The sequence below is a fragment of the Lissotriton vulgaris genome, chromosome 3_1 (genome assembly GCF_964263255.1).
Source record: "Lissotriton vulgaris chromosome 3_1, aLisVul1.2, whole genome shotgun sequence".
NCBI classification, from domain to species: Eukaryota; Metazoa; Chordata; class Amphibia; order Caudata; family Salamandridae; genus Lissotriton; species Lissotriton vulgaris.
In genome coordinates this window covers 1,276,700,027-1,276,717,316 of record NC_141689.1, presented here as the reverse complement: position 1 = coordinate 1,276,717,316, position 17,290 = coordinate 1,276,700,027, and positions in this window count along the sequence as shown.

Genomic DNA, 17,290 nt, shown 5'->3' with positions numbered 1-17,290 from the left:
TATTGATATTAGCCCCTCTATCCCTTTTCTCCAAACCAAAGAAATGCTTTTTCAGTTTCAGGTTCCTCACAAATTTAAACAAATCAATTTTCAATTTACATACATCACCAATTGCATATGGGTTGAAACTTAGACCTTTGCTGAGGAGGGAAACCATGTCTGGAGTGAGATGTAGTTTGGAGAGATTAATCACCTGTACTTCTCTAGTATCGGCACCAGCTAATTCCTGTTGGCCCCTGATCTCAGTTTCCTTCTGTAATCCTCTGAGCTTTCGTCCCCTGCCCCTCCTGGTTTTGGATCTGACTGGTTTCTTGCTATAGGGAATCTGTTGCCCTTCCTGATCCGTAAAACCTCTTGAAAAAAAGGTGGCATTCCTTGTCTGTCTTGATTGTCTGATTCTCCCCCTACAGTACCTACAGAGTTAAGAGAGGTGTTACTGGATGATAGGGAGGCAGGTTCTGAGCCTTGTGTTTTTTTGGTAACATTCTTGGAACTATTGGGAATCAGGGAATCATATTTTTTATCAAAAGTAAAAATTCGACCACGGGAGTAGTCCAACTCATCCCTTCTTAGTTGCCTGGCTTTCCTATTCTTAATGTCAGATTGATGTTTTAATAGGATTTCATCCAGGATGGTGTAATTTTTAACAGTAGATTCAGGTCTGTTAAGATCCTTGATTTCTTGTTCAATGGTAGCTATTTCTGCTTGTAATTTAGTAACTCTGCGTTCCGCACTTACAATTAGTATTTCCATTAACGTAACAGAGTTGTTAGAGAGAGATTCTTCCCATTTAATCATGAGGTCGGCATCTAGGTCATCATAGGTGGGAAAAATTTGGCCTCTCAGACCTCTAGGGACACGTTTTAACCTCAAATACTGTTTGAGAGTTGCCCCGTCCCACCATTTTGAGTTTTCAAGCTTCTTTAAGCGTTCTAATTTAATGAACTTATCTCTAAGGCCCTCAATGCGAGGGGGATTGGTACTTGTGGAAGCAGTTTGAGTGGACATGCCTTTTGCTAAGTTCTCAAACAACTCTTCTGCCATTTTGGTACGATCCATGTTGGTAGTGTCTAGTGTGTCTAGCAATGGTATACTAGAGATCTACTTAAAGTAGAGGAGATGCGCGGCGGCTACCCTAGACTGTTAATAGACTAGAAGGACGAAGGTTTTTGTATCAGTAAAAGGGTGCACTTCCTGTTCATACGCATACAGTTTCAAATAGCATAAATTCTCCAGGTGCTATACGGCGAGTGGACAAACCCAAACCACTCCGGTGAGTAAAGAACTACTCCTATCCAGTAAACCGTTTGCCGAAGCACTCTGTGAAGTAACGACGTTTTGTACAATGACAATGTACAAGCACATTCCAGAACACCAATATGACAGAAGTGAACAGAGTTCCACAAGATGAATAAATCTTGGAGTCTTTAATGAAGATTACAGCCAGCCGACACGTGTTTCATCGCCTTCGCGATTCCTCAGGGCTGAAACAAACAAATAAGTAGCATATAGCAAATTCTTTGAACAGATATATTACCATACCAGACCATGTTGTCTGCACATTATATACATATAGTAACTGCTTCCTCCAGCAGTGAACATACAGTGAATTGTTCAAGCTCGTTTTGCTAGTGCCACCACAACACATCCGTGTCGAATAGGGTGTCTATAGTCGAAGTTCTATGAAGACATGAGTATGAGTGATAGTGATTGTGATGGGTTTGTGTGGGAGGAATTAATTACTCAATATATGTGTTCAATGATCCCAATGACATATAGTGACAAAATCCTGCTATGCAGCGAGAGTGTCCTAACCGTGTGCGGCTCTTACATCCTTCATGCCAACCTTGTGATATAGTGCAAAATTTGTGTCATTGCGAAAACATACCTAGATGGCCGTGTCAACATCAGAAGGTCTGTGATATTGTTGAGAGAAAAATAAAATCGGAGAAATCTCATCACTAACCGCACTTGAGTGATATTTGGGCAAGATATCACCACAATGAGACTGTCCAAAAAGAACTGTACGTCGACTCACCGCTTAGCTGGTGATAATTCCGACCCAGCCGGGCCTTCCACTAGTAGCACTGGTTTGAGTGCGTCCAGAAGCGGTGAAAGTCCTAATATCTGTGACACAATCAGGGTAAAATATGTCACTATAGATATATATTGTTAAGATCGTCCATTGTTGGACCTAGGCAGACTCTGCCTATGCAAAGAATGTCACAAAGATTCTCTCACTAGAGTCCTATTATTATAAAGGCATGCGGTGGAATTCCCTATCTTACATTTTTGCCGAGATATTACCATTATTGGCCACAATTCTGTTACATACGTCGAGTATTATGTATTACCCTATATACGGTAAATCTACTCCACTTACATATATCTAAAAGGCATATGCGTCTAAGTCGGGCTCAGAAGAACACCGAGTGATTTCCGAGCCCGACTTAGACGCATATGCCTTTTAGATATATGTAAGTGGAGTAGATTTACCGTATATAGGGTAATACATAATACTCAACGTATGTAACAGAATTGTGGCCAATAATGGTAATATCTCAGCAAAAATGTAAGATAGGGAATTCCACCGCATGCCTTTATAATAATAGGACTCTAGTTAGAGAATCTTTGTGACATTCTTTGCATAGGCAGAGTCTGCCTAGGTCCAACAATGGACGATCTTAACAATATATATCTATAGTGACATATTTTACCCTGATTGTGTCACAGATATTAGGACTTTCACCGCTTTTGGACGCACTCAAACCAGTGCTACTAGTGGAAGGCCCGGCTGGGTCGGAATTATCACCAGCTAAGCGGTGAGTCGACGTACAGTTCTTTTTGGACAGTCTCATTGTGGTGATATCTTGCCCAAATATCACTCAAGTGCGGTTAGTGATGAGATTTCTCCGATTTTATTTTTCTCTCAACAATATCACAGACCTTCTGATGTTGACACGGCCATCTAGGTATGTTTTCGCAATGACACAAATTTTGCACTATATCACAAGGTTGGCATGAAGGATGTAAGAGCCGCACACGGTTAGGACACTCTCGCTGCATAGCAGGATTTTGTCACTATGTGTCATTGGGATCATTGAACACATATATTGAGTAATTAATTCCTCCCACACAAACCCATCACAATCACTATCACTCATACTCACGTCTTCATAGAACTTCGACTATAGACACCCTATTCGACACGGATGTGTTGTGGTGGCACTAGCAAAACGAGCTTGAACAATTCACTGTATGTTCACTGCTGGAGGAAGCAGTTACTATATGTATATAATGTGCAGACAACATGGTCTGGTATGGTAATATATCTGTTCAAAGAATTTGCTATATGCTACTTATTTGTTCGTTTCAGCCCTGAGGAATCGCGAAGGCGATGAAACACGTGTCGGCTGGCTGTAATCTTCATTAAAGACTCCAAGATTTATTCATCTTGTGGAACTCTGTTCACTTCTGTCATATTGGTGTTCTGGAATGTGCTTGTATATTGTCATTGTACAAAACGTCGTTACTTCACAGAGTGCTTCGGCAAACGGTTTACTGGATAGGAGTAGTTCTTTACTCACCGGAGTGGTTTGGGTTTGTCCACTCGCCGTATAGCACCTGGAGAATTTATGTTATTTGAAACTGTATGCGTATGAACAGGAAGTGCACCCTTTTACTGATACAAAAACCTTTGTCCTTCTAATCTATTAACAGTCTAGGGTAGCCGCCGCGCATCTCCTCTACTTTAAGTAGATCTCTAGTATACCATTGCTAGACACACTAGACACTACCAACATGGATCGTACCAAAATGGCAGAAGAGTTGTTTGAGAACTTAGCGAAAGGCATGTCCACTCAAACTGCTTCCACCAGTACCAATCCCCCTCGCATTGAGGGCCTTAGAGATAAGTTCATTAAATTAGAACGCTTATAGAAGCTTGAAAACTCAAAATGGTGGGACGGGGCAACTCTCAAACAGTATTTGAGGTTAAAACGTGTCCCTAGAGGTCTGAGAGGCCAAATTTTTCCCACCTATGATGACCTAGATGCCGACCTCATGATTAAATGGGAAGAATCTCTCTCTAACAACTCTGTTACGTTAATGGAAATACTAATTGTAAGTGCGGAACGCAGAGTTACTAAATTACAAGCAGAAATAGCTACCATTGAACAAGAAATCAAGGATCTTAACAGACCTGAATCTACTGTTAAAAATTACACCATCCTGGATGAAATCCTATTAAAACATCAATCTGACATTAAGAATAGGAAAGCCAGGCAACTAAGAAGGGATGAGTTGGACTACTCCTGTGGTCGAATTTTTACTTTTGATAAAAAATATGATTCCCTGATTCCCAATAGTTCCAAGAATGTTAACAAAAGAACACAAGGCTCAGAACCTGCCTCCCTATCATCCAGTAACACCTCTCTTAACTCTGTAGGTACTGTAGGGAGAGAATCAGACAATCAAGACAGACAAGGAATGCCACCTTTTTTTCAAGAGGTTTTACGGATCAGGAAGGGCAACAGATTCCCTATAGCAAGAAACCAGTCAGATCCAAAACCAGGAGGGGCAGGGGACGAAAGCTCAGAGGATTACAGAAGGAAACTGAGATCAGGGGCCAACAGGAATTAGCTGGTGCCGATACTAGAGAAGTACAGGTGATTAATCTCTCCAAACTACATCTCACTCCAGACATGGTTTCCCTCCTCAGCAAAGGTCTAAGTTTCAACCCATATGCAATTGGTGATGTATGTAAATTGAAAATTGATTTGTTTAAATTTGTGAGGAACCTGAAACTGAAAAAGCATTTCTTTGGTTTGGAGAAAAGGGATAGAGGGGCTAATATCAATACACCTGTAACAGACACCACTGAATCCTTATCAATAAATGATGTGCATGCAACTCACCTTCTTTTATCATTGACCGATATGGAAGACTCTCCTCTTGATATGGACACTCTTCTAGAAGAATTAAATGTAGAATCTGACTATAGCATTGTCAGTGGGCTTAAGTCCAAGTCTAAATGGATTCCCACATTACCTGGTGGCAATGCCATAGATAACTTCTACAGACGTGTATCAGAGGATCTTGACAACTTGAACCGTCTACGCAAAAGCAGAATGTTCAAATATAAGGACAATCTCACCAGTGGGGAAAGAGTAGCACTCAACATACTTATGAATGACAATACCATCACTATACGAGAGGCGGACAAGGGAGGGAATGTAGTGGTAATGGATCGCATAAATTATCAACTAGAAATTAACCAACAACTACAGATGTACTATGCTATGAACGCCTCACTCACAACCCCATTGGTCCCTTAACAATAGAAATTAACTCCCATTTATTAAACTGGAAACAATCGGGGTTACTGAACGAGGAAGAATACCTGTACTTAAAAATATTCAGACCAACCTACCCATGGTTATACACTTTGCCTAAGATTCACAAGAACCTACCTTTTCCACCAGGGAGGCCAATCGTTTCTGGCATAGGTGGCCCCACAGAAAGAATAGCAGAATATGCGGACCTGTTTCTTGGCCCGATAGTCAAAAATTTACCTTCCTATATTCAGGACTCCAAACATATTCTGAGCACATTAGCAGACATGGAATGGCAAGAAGAGTTTCTTCTTGTGACGATGGATGTGGTATCTTTATATACCAGCATTGACATAGACTTAGGTATTCAGGCTATCAATAAATTTCTTGGCAATAGACCTGCCACTCTATGGAAACATACGGAAATGCTGTCCACAATGATAGAACTAGTCCTAAAAAATAACTATTTCATGTGTGAAAAACACTGGTATCGACAAAAGCAAGGTGTAGCCATGGGCTCAGAAATATCACCCTCGTTTGCGAACCTGTTTATGGGCGCACTGGAGGCGGATTTAATTTGGGGCGAGAAGGGTAGTCAGTATATCGACTCCATAATTTTTTGGGGTCGATATATAGATGACTGTATCCTTATATGGTCAGGCTCAGAGGAGCAACTACAGAATTTCTTTCAATATTTAAATGACAATACGTGGAAAATTAACTTTACCATGAAGTGGAGTAAAACAAATATGGAATTCTTAGACATCGAATTCTATATCTCATCTAATTGCTTGCACAGTAGACTCTTCAGGAAGTCAACAGCATGCAATGCAATTTTGCATGCCTCTAGCTCTCACCCCCTACACCAGATTAACGCCATACCATTTGGTGAATTTATTCGGGCAAGAAGAAACTGTAGTGAGGACTGTGAATTCGGGAGATGTCTTGCCAACATGAAAGAAAGATTTCAGACCAGGGGTTATGCAAAAAACTCTATTATAAAAGCTGAGAAGAGAATCAAGAAAGTGAAGAGAATAGACACTCTAATCACTAAGCAAAAACCAAATATTGATGGTAAAGACCATATAAGAATGGTCACGGACTTCAATTCACTTCATTCGGATTTACGAAAAAGTCTAACCAAACACTGGAGTTTATTGAAATCCGAAAAAGCACTGACTAACTGTATTACAGAACGACCACAAATCTCCTTCAGAAGAGGGAACACACTACGGAACAAGTTGAGTCCCACAGTACCCCGGGATATTAGGAGTGCAGACTGGTTGACTCAGCGGGGACTGGGTTTCCACAAATGCGGATTCTGCAGTATGTGTAAATGGGCAAAACACGGAACAATCACTTTTATGGGCCCCGATGGAGTATGTTATAACATCAAAAGCAATATCAACTGCACAACTAAATTTGTTGTTTATATTATTGAATGTGAATGTGGTAAACAATATGTGGGAAGCACGATCAGATCTTTGAAAGAAAGAATGATGGAACATGTGAGAGCCATTGTTAACTGCAACCCCAAATATCCTGTGGCCTTACACGTAGCCTCTTGCCAACAAGGCCAGCAAAGCAAAAATGTACAATTTTTCGGCATAGAAACTGTACCTTTGGCAATGAGAGGTGGGAATCGCGAATTAAGACTAAGACGCACAGAAGCGACCTGGATTATGCGCTTGAAATCTGTGGAGCTAGGATTGAACTATGACCAGGAAATGCAATACTTTTTGGGTGACTGAATATAGACGCTATTACGTTGCATGTAATTATGATGGTCATAGGAATCAATAATATTGCAGAACTGTGTTTTTGGAAAAATATATGTGGAAATGTTTTTGATATTAAGATCTTTCTTAACGCTGGGATGAGTCTCCCGTACCGACAAGTACTGATGTAAATACCTAAGCATGGATTATGATAATGTACTCATTGTATTGTGATAGGCAGTCACAGTATGATTGGGCCATCCACACATAGAGGGTAAATCCCTCTTTTTTAAGTCACGGTGCACAAAGCACTATGGTACACAATGTTAGAGTCTGAATGTCACGTTGCACTGGGGAGCATAACTCAATACGACAAAGAGTGGAATTCCCTATGAAGGACGATACACACTCATTTCTGTGTGTATCAACTAGAGTATTTCGAACGACATTATTGCTATTTACTGGCCATATATCGACAGTAACACAGTCACGACGAATTCACACAAGTCACATCTCCGCTTCATATTGTTTATCTCTACGACATGTTACAATCTTAACAATAAACCCCGTATATCGAGTAGAGATAAGAAATATATATTATCCTTCAAATATGGCCGACACAGTTCCTCTGAAATGTACTCTTAGGGGAAGGAACGCCTCACGTTTGCGACGCGCTTAAATGTGGGCGGAAACGCGGTCACGTGTCCAAACACGGAACCGGGCCCGGAAGAGCATCACTCGTCTGTTACCTCTGAAGACGCCGCACACGGGTAAGCGGATTAAATACGCGCTCTGATATAAACGTGGACGTTTACTTTTGGGATTCGCAAGTCACGAATAGATTTCTAAATCCCGCTTTTATTTTTTCTCTCTCTGTAGCTTGATACTTAATCTATTTTGGAACCGCATCAGGTTTCCTGTCAAAAGAATTGACTTTGGTAAGATAGCGAACACTCTCTGACTCTTATTTTGGAACCGCATCAGGTTTCCTGTCAAAAGAATTGACTTTGGTAAGATAGCGAACACTCTATGACTCTTATTTTCACGCAAGTATAACTAAACATAGTGGTTACTGATGTGAGCATTATTTTCTTCAAACAGCACTCTGTCTAATCACAGAAGGTCCGAATTTTTGGTGAAGAACACCGAGTGATTTCCGAGCCCGACTTAGACGCATATGCCTTTTAGATATATGTAAGTGGAGTAGATTTACCGTATATAGGGTAATACATAATACTCGACGTATGTAACAGAATTGTGGCCAATAATGGTAATATCTCGGCAAAAATGTAAGATAGGGAATTCCACCGCATGCCTTTATAATAATAGGACTCTAGTGAGAGAATCTTTGTGACATTCTTTGCATAGGCAGAGTCTGCCTAGGTCCAACAATGGACGATCTTAACAATATATATCTATAGTGACATATTTTACCCTGATTGTGTCACAGATATTAGGACTTTCACCGCTTCTGGACGCACTCAAACCAGTGCTACTAGTGGAAGGCCCAGCTGGGTCGGAATTATCACCAACTAAGCGGTGAGTCGACGTACAGTTCTTTTTGGACAGTCTCATTGTGGTGATATCTTGCCCAAATATCACTCAAGTGCGGTTAGTGATGAGATTTCTCCGATTTTATTTTTCTCTCAACAATATCACAGACCTTCTGATGTTGACACGGCCATCTAGGTATGTTTTCGCAATGACACAAATTTTGCACTATATCACAAGGTTGGCATGAAGGATGTAAGAGCCGCACACGGTTAGGACACTCTCGCTGCATAGCAGGATTTTGTCACTATGTGTCATTGGGATCATTGAACACATATATTGAGTAATTAATTCCTCCCACACAAACCCATCACAATCACTATCACTCATACTCACGTCTTCATAGAACTTCGACTATAGACACCCTATTCGACACGGATGTGTTGTGGTGGCACTAGCAAAACGAGCTTGAACAATTCACTGTATGTTCACTGCTGGAGGAAGCAGTTACTATATGTATATAATGTGCAGACAACATGGTCTGGTATGGTAATATATCTGTTCAAAGAATTTGCTATATGCTACTTATTTGTTTGTTTCAGCCCTGAGGAATCGCGAAGGCGATGAAACACGTGTCGGCTGGCTGTAATCTTCATTAAAGACTCCAAGATTTATTCATCTTGTGGAACTCTGTTCACTTCTGTCATATTGGTGTTCTGGAATGTGCTTGTATATTGTCATTGTACAAAACGTCGTTACTTTACAGAGTGCTTCGGCAAACGGTTTATATGTCATGAGTGATGTAATATGTGATCTCATCAGCAGTGCAGTGTGGGGGCACAAGTTATACTTAGCTCAACTAACTATAACAACCTTCTCCGGTTTTGTACGAGTGAAATGGCAAGCTAACTACAACGTCCCTGAAACCAGTTGTTTTTTCAGGGAATTTCTATGGTTAAAACTATAATGTCCCTGAATCCTATGGATTTTATAGTGAATTTTAAAGGTTTTTTTAAGTGCTAATTTCTAACTATAACGTCCCTGAAACCTATGGTTTTCTCAGTGAATTCCAAAGGTTTTTTAAATGCTAATTTCTAACTACAACATCCCAGAAACCTATGTTTTTTCAGTGTATTTCAAAGGTTTTTTAAATGCTAATTTCTAACTATGCCTACAGAGGTAGGACATGTGTAGAAAGAGGAAGAAATGCACAGAAAGAAGTGAGAGAAATGCAGAAAGAGGCAACAGAAGTCTAGAAAGATGAAGAAAAGTACAGAAAGACGCAAGACATGTAAAAAAAGCCAACAGAAGTGCAGAAAGAGGCCTTTTTGCAAAGTCATCCTATGACCCCAACTTTTTGCTGAACGGTACTGGTGTTACCTGACTCTGACTTACCAGGTCTGAAGCCAGTGCCATGTTTAAAGACACTTAGAATACAGTGAAAATACATACATACACTAGGATCCACTATGGGTTTGGGTACCCCTTTGATTCGCATTACCTTCCCTGTAAGGCCCTTGTACATAATAGGGCTGGGGGATTAAAACTACCTCTAACTCAGAGGTTCAAAAAGAGGCAAGAGTTTTATAGTCCATATATGTATCATAACATAGGCCCTGGTAATCTCATTACCCCTCACCTATATTCTCTCCATACATTACACTTGGCACGGTTTACAGGGACTGGCCTTTTACCTAGATGTTACACTGCAGTCAGAACGCAGGTTTTCCCTAGTTTTAAATCATGCATGAGGATTCTTGGAAGCACAGCAGGACCCTACCATCTCCTGTATAAAATCTATGTACAAAGCTCATGCCCAACATCATCTTTAGGCCGACACAGTAATACAGCAAATAAGGACCCCTGGGGAGACCAATGGGTATATATACATCACATCTTGCTAAGATAAAACAGAGGAAACCGAGACTTCTCGGCCAACACATTGACCACAGAGGCTGAGATTCCTGCATGCAGACACTCCAGCTCACAGTGGTCTAACATCCTTTTTGGGGTGTCCAACTCGAGACCAGGATGGGGGCCCACAGTCTCTCACTTCAGATAATGGGGTTGACTAAATCCTAGAGGGATTCTTGGTCATGGGATCAGGGTTGTCATGTTCAATTGTAGCCAATAACTATTCTCTCCTTGGTAAGAGGTGATTCTAGTGGCACTGTAAGCTAGTTGGTACAAAAATGCCAACATACCCGATGGGGGTGATCAGAGTTCGTCTGACATCAATCCTACAGTGTATGTTATCTAAATGCACAGATCCTGCATACTTTTTATAGGAAGTACACGGCAAGAGAAGTGCAGAAAGAAGCAACAGAGGTGCTGAAAGAGGCAAGGGGGGTGCAGAAAGAAGCAAGTGAAGTGCAGAAAGATGCAAGAGAGGTGCACAAAGAAGCAAGAGAGGTAGAGAGAGTATAGGAGGGGTGCAGAAAGAATGAAGAGAAATGCATAAAGAGGCAATAGATTTGCTGAAAGAAGCAACAGAGGTGTGGAAAGAAGCAAAAGAAGTGCAGAAAGTGGCAAGTGAGGTGACGTAAGAAGCAAGAGCAGTGCAGAAAGAACTAACAGAGGTGCAAAAAGAAGGAAGGGGGTGCAGAAAAAGGTCAGAGAAGTGCACAAAAAGAGGCAAGAGAGGTACATAAAGAGGCAGGAGGGATGCAGAAAGAAGGAAGAGAAGTGCAGAAAGAAGCAACAGAAGTGCTTAAAGAGGCGCAAACGGTGCATAAAGAGCAAGAGAAGTGCGGAAAAAGCAACAGAGGTAAGAAAGAGGCAAGAGAGGTACAGAAACCAGCAGGAAAGGTGCAAAAAGAGGGAACGGGGTACAGAAAGAGGCAAGTGGGGTGCAGAAAGAGCAACAAAGGTGCAGAAAGATACAGGAGAGGTGCAGACAGGAAAGAGAATTGCAGAAAGAGGCAAGAGAATTTCTGAAAGAAGAAACAGAGGTGTGGAAAGAAGCAAGAAAAGTACAGAAATAGACAATTGAGGTACAGAACGTGGCACTTGAGATGCAGAAAGATGCAAGAGAAGTGCAGAAAGAGGCAAGAGAGGTACAGAAGAAAGAGAGCAAGGTGCATAAAGAGGCAAGTGAGATGCATACATTTGCAAGAGAGGTGCATAAAGAAACAAGAGCAATGCAGTAAGAAACAACAGAGTTATAGAAGGAGGCAAGAGGGGTGCAGAAAGAGGCTAGAGCAGTGCAGAAAGAACCAAGAGGTGTGCAGGTAAAGGGAAAAAAGGTGCAGAAGAGGCATGAGGGTGCAGAAAGAAGGAAGAGAAGTGCTGAAAGAAGCAACAGGAGTGCTGAAAGAGGTACAAAGGATGCAGAAAGAAGCTGGAGGGGGTAAAACGAAGGAAGACAAGTACAGAAAGAAGCAGGAGAATTGCTGAAAGAAGAAACAGAGGTGTAAAAAGAAGCAAGAGGGTTGCAGAAGCAAGTGAAGGGTAGAAAGAGGCATGAGAGAGAGAGAAAGAGGCAAGACAGGCGCAGAAAGAGTCAAGAGGGATACAGAAAGAAGCAAGCGAGGTACAGAAATAGGCAAATGAGGTGCAGAAAGAGGCTAGAGAGGTGCAGAAAGAAGGAAGACGAGTGCAGAAAGAAACAACAGGGGTCCATAAAGAAGCAAGACCTGGCAGAAAGACGCATGGGAAGTGCAAAATGAAGCAACAGGAGTACAGAAAGAGGCAAGAGAAGTGCAGAAAGTAGCAACAGAGGTGCAGAAGGAGGGAAGAGAACTGCAGAAAGAGGCAAGAGAGTTACACAAACAGGCATAAAAAGGGAACATGGGTATAGATAAAGGCAAGAGAGGTGCAGAAACAGGTAACAAGGGTGCAGAAAGAGGCAAGAGGGGTGCAGAAATATGCTATAGAGGTGCAGAAAGAAACAAGAACAGTGCAAAAGAAACATCAGACGTGCAAATAGAGGCAAGTGAGGTGCAGAAGGAGGCAAGAGAACTGCAGAAAGAGGCAAGAGGGTTACAGAAATATGCAAAATCGGAGCAGAAAGAGGGAACAGGTGGGCAGTCTAAGGCAAGAGAGATATAGAAAGAAGGAAAAGGGATGCAGTAAAAGGGAAGAGGAATGCAGTCATTTGGAACAGAGGTGCAAAAATAAGCTAGAACAGTGCAGAAAGAGCCAACAGAGTTGCAGAAAGTGGCAAGTTGAGTGTAGAATGAAGCAAAAGAGGTGCAGAAACAACCAACAGAGGTGTCAAAAGAGGCAAGGGGGTGCAGAAAGGGGTAAGAGAGGTTCACAAAGAAGGAAGGTGGAACAGAAAGAGGCAGGAGTGGTGCAGAAAGAGGAAAGAAATGTGTGGAAAGAGGCAAGAGAGTTGCACAAAGAGGGGCAAGGGGTGTAGAAACAGGCATACTAGGTGCAGAAAGAAGCAACTGGGATGCAGAAAGAGGCAAGTGAGGTGCAGAAAGAAGGAAGATAAGTGCAGAGAGAAGCAACCGACGTGTAGAAAAAGGGAAAAGGGGTAGAGAAAGAGGCAAGAGTAGTACAGAAAGAAGCAACAGCCATGCAGAAAGGGGGAAGAGTGGTGGAGAAAGAGGCAAGAGGGATACAGAAAAAAACAAGAGAGGTGCAGAAAGAAACAAAAGACGTGCGGATAGAAAGAAAAGAGGTGTAGAAAGAGGCAAAAGAGGCACAGAAAAAGGTAAAAAGGGTGCAGAAAGAGGCATGAGAAGTGCAGAAAGTGGGAATATGGGTGCAGAAAGAGGCAAGATGGGTACAGAAAGAAGCAAGTGAGGTGCAGAAAGAGGCAACACAGGTGCAGAAAGAGGCACGAGAGACGCAAAGGGTAGAAGAGATTTGCAGAAAAAGAAAGAAATGTGCAGAAAGAAGCAACAGAAATGCAGAAAGAGGGAAGAGAGGCTCAGAAAGAAGCAAGAGATGCTTGCACACCATCAGTACCAATTTCACACCCATATTTACAATACCATTCTAGGTTTGAAAAGGGCATTCCACCATGCTGTAACAATTGTTGCAGAATTTTTGGTAACGTTTGAGCGAGACACAAGGCTTTTTTTGTTCAAATCTGCAGATTAGGGAGCAGATGATGGATTATGTGGCTAATGCAGAAAATGTATAATTGTGCGAAAGTCGGTGCAGCCAAACAGTCCCTGCTCATAGTTCCTACTATGTCCACAAATGCTCCTCAGTGATTCCTTTTTTTTGTCTCACTGAGTTCATAGTTTAGCTTCTATGGAAACGAGGAAGACTAAACCTGAGGTTACCATTTCACAACACAGACTACCATACTACATAATTACTCTCCATAACACATAATCCCACCCTACATAATTTGTATACACTAAATATCACATACTTTCTATCCACATAATTTCACTGCACAACATACCACATAATTCCACCACACACAACGTTCATCCTATCCACTCTAAAAAACATTAGTAAAAACATTTACATTTAAAACGCCGAATAGCTCTAACTCTCGCAAATGCGAAACCTATTACATTGCAAATGCTTCTTGAACTAGTAGTCACGTTTGCAGAGTGGTGGAGAAAGGGATCTGGGCTTCCGACCAGCGCTCAGGAATTCCGCTGTGTAGGTACTTACAGGAGGGACCAGGAGGCCTTCTTGGCTCCCAAAGTCCCTCAGGAGTAAAGTGAACATAACCCCCCTTCCCAAAGTCTGCCAGGAAGTGCGATTGCAGAGTGGTGGAGAAAGGGGGGCATGCAATCCAAAGACGTTTTAGCAATCCCACTATGTGGGTCTTTCTGGAGGTAACAAGAGGGGTAGTTGGCCCTCAAGGACATCCTTGGGGGCCAACTACCCCTCCTATTACCTCCAGTAAGTCCCACACAGCAGAATTGCTAAGTTCTCATAGTAGGCCATGCCCCCTTTGACCACCACTCTGCAAACGGGCTCCCTGGCATGCTCTTGGATGGGGATTATAGTCCCCGTCACTGATGGAGGTCCCTAGGGGCCAATTAGCCTACCTCTTCCCTCCACTAAACCCCACACAGTGGGATTGGTGAGAGGTGGACACAGGCTATGCCCCCTTTCTCCACCACTCTGCAAACACACCTCCTGGCACACGCTTCATTGGGGATGAAGTCCCTTGCCTCCCGAGGGTCCCTGAGAGCCAACTAGCACTCCTGTTATCTCTAGTAGGCCCCACACAGCTGAATTGCTGAGAGGTGGTCCAAGGCCATGCCCCCTTTTTACACCACTCTGCAAACACACCTCCTGGCGCACTGCTGCTCGGAGGATGAAGACCACTTTAGTCTTGAGTTACTCAGGACACAAGAGGACCTCATCGCCCCACCGACAGTGCACCAAGAGGCACGTTTGTAGATTGGTGTAAAAAGGGGCATGGCCTCGGACCACCTCTCAGCAATCCAGCTGTGTGGGGATTACTGGAGGTAGCTGGTGGGCTAGTTGGCCCCTAAGGATCTTTGTGACTTCATACCCCAACTTAGAATGAGCCAGGAGGCGAGTTTGCAGAGTGGAGCATGGAGGGGCAGGGCCTCCTGTGAGCTGCCAGCTTATCCTTTTTTTAAATATTTTTAGAAGGGGGGCTGTGTGGCCTCTCTTCTTTTAGTATTTGTATGGGCCATGGGGAGGCATCCCCCAGGGCTTGAGTCATTTTTTTAAACTTAAAAGAAAATGAAAGGTGCCACGCGGTTCCCCTCCTGAGGTCGATTTCAGCCCTGAGATCTATATCCTCTGGGGCATGGCCTCTTTTTTAAATTTTAATTTTATTTATGATATAGGAGGGGGTCTGCATGGCCCTTCTTCCCTGGGCTACTTCGAGCCCGAAGGGGGCCCCATCCCCAAGGGCCTGGGCTCTATATATTTAAAAATAAAATTGTAAGTACAGGAAGGGGGCCGCATGGCCCCCCTTCCTTTGGCCATTAATGGCCAAAGGGAGCCTGATCCCCTGGCCCTATTTAAAAAAAAACATTAAGGATAATGGGATAACCCAGTAACCCTCAGAACCTGGGTAGGTATGCTAAGGAAAAAACAATGGTTCTGTCGGGAAACAAGTATTATTGATGTACCGTACTTAATATATTATTTTATTCATCATATAGTAAAACAACACACCCATGGAGAATATCAACTTATTTCAGAAAGTAAATTACTTTTTTAATTATACTTAATTTAATAGATGCAGCACATTGATTTAGTATGTCCTTATTCCTAGAGGTGTCAGCTGACACCTTAAACTCATATCAAAAGATTGTGGTCCAAGTCCATCCGAATCCTTTGCAGAGGATTTGGACGGACTTGGAAGTCTTCTTTTGACTCCGATTTACTTTGGTGATCGCCCTTTTGGAATACATTCCACCGGCTGGTGATGACAAACTCGTATTTTTGAAAAGACCACAATCTTTTGATGTGAGTTTAAGGTGTCAGCCGACACCGCCAGGAATAAGGACGTACTAAATCAATGTGCTACACACTTCAAGCTATTAGACTGTCATATCCTTCCCTGTCCCGATGAAGACCCGCCACAGATGCTTATGAATCTGCACTAGTATTAGGGTTTAAACGTCAACGATGTTGTCTTAAGTCTGTCCACGCAATTAATCAACTAGAACAGGGAAATAATGTATCCTGTTGGGGTCTATGCATTCCATGGTGGACATACTTGCAAAATACCGTTCAGATTCGTAAATATGCGTTATTCATGTCACTTTTGTACAGCACTTAGTCACTGATCATGACCAGTCACTAACTGTACCACTCATCACTTGCTTAATAGTTTTTTATGTTTTGGACAGCCATCTATTAATTTGCATATATAAAAGTATAATTAAAAAAGGAATTTACTTTCTGAAATAAGTTGTAATGCTCCCTGGGTGTGTTGTTTTACTATATGATGAATAATATAATTTTTTTAACTGTATTAAGGACGGTACATCAATTATAGTTTCCCAACAGAACCATTGTTTTTTCCTATTTAAAAAAAAAACATGAAAAAGGGGAGGGAGACTCCTGGCTCCCCTCCCTGGCCACTTCCGGCTCCAGGGACCCCATCCCCCAGGGCCTGGCCAGCTTTGGGATATTTTGGGGGACTTGTGGCCCCCCCGCAGCCCTGGGGACCTTCACCTCCCTGAGGCTCTCATATTTTTTACTATAAATTGTGTGGGGGGCTCGAGCCCCCCACATGCCCCAGGGACCACCACCTCCCCTGGGCTTCAGAAATGAAGGAGGAGGCCACAACACCCCCCTGATGTAGCCCTTGATGGCCCTGGGGACCGCCACCCCCCAGGGCAGGCTCCTGCAATGTCCCAGGGTACCCACCCAGGGACATTCATGTTTGCTATGGCGGGGGAGCTTGTCAACAGCTCCACTAGTGCAAAATCAATGATGGCTACTGCAGGAGGTGGGGAGCCAGTGGGACCATGGGGGCATTGGGGCTCCCCAACAGTCCCCAATGAAGACGCCAGGCCCCAAGGGATGGGTCCCCAGGGCCAGAATTGGCCAGGGATGCGGGTAACATGGCCCCTCTCCCCTGCAAAAGGAAAACAACAAAAAAAACAGAAAGGCGGGACCGGAAGATGGGGTCCCTGGGGCCATAATTGGCCAGAGGAGGGGTCAACGTGGCCCCCCTCCAAATAATGTAATACAAAGTAAAATAAAGACTGGCCATGCCCCGGGGGATAGGGTCCCCGAGGCCTAAATTGGCCTCAGAAGGGGGGCAATGCTGCCTCCATTTTTTTCGCTTCATTATAAATAGGGGCCAGGCCCTAAATAGTAAAAAAACTA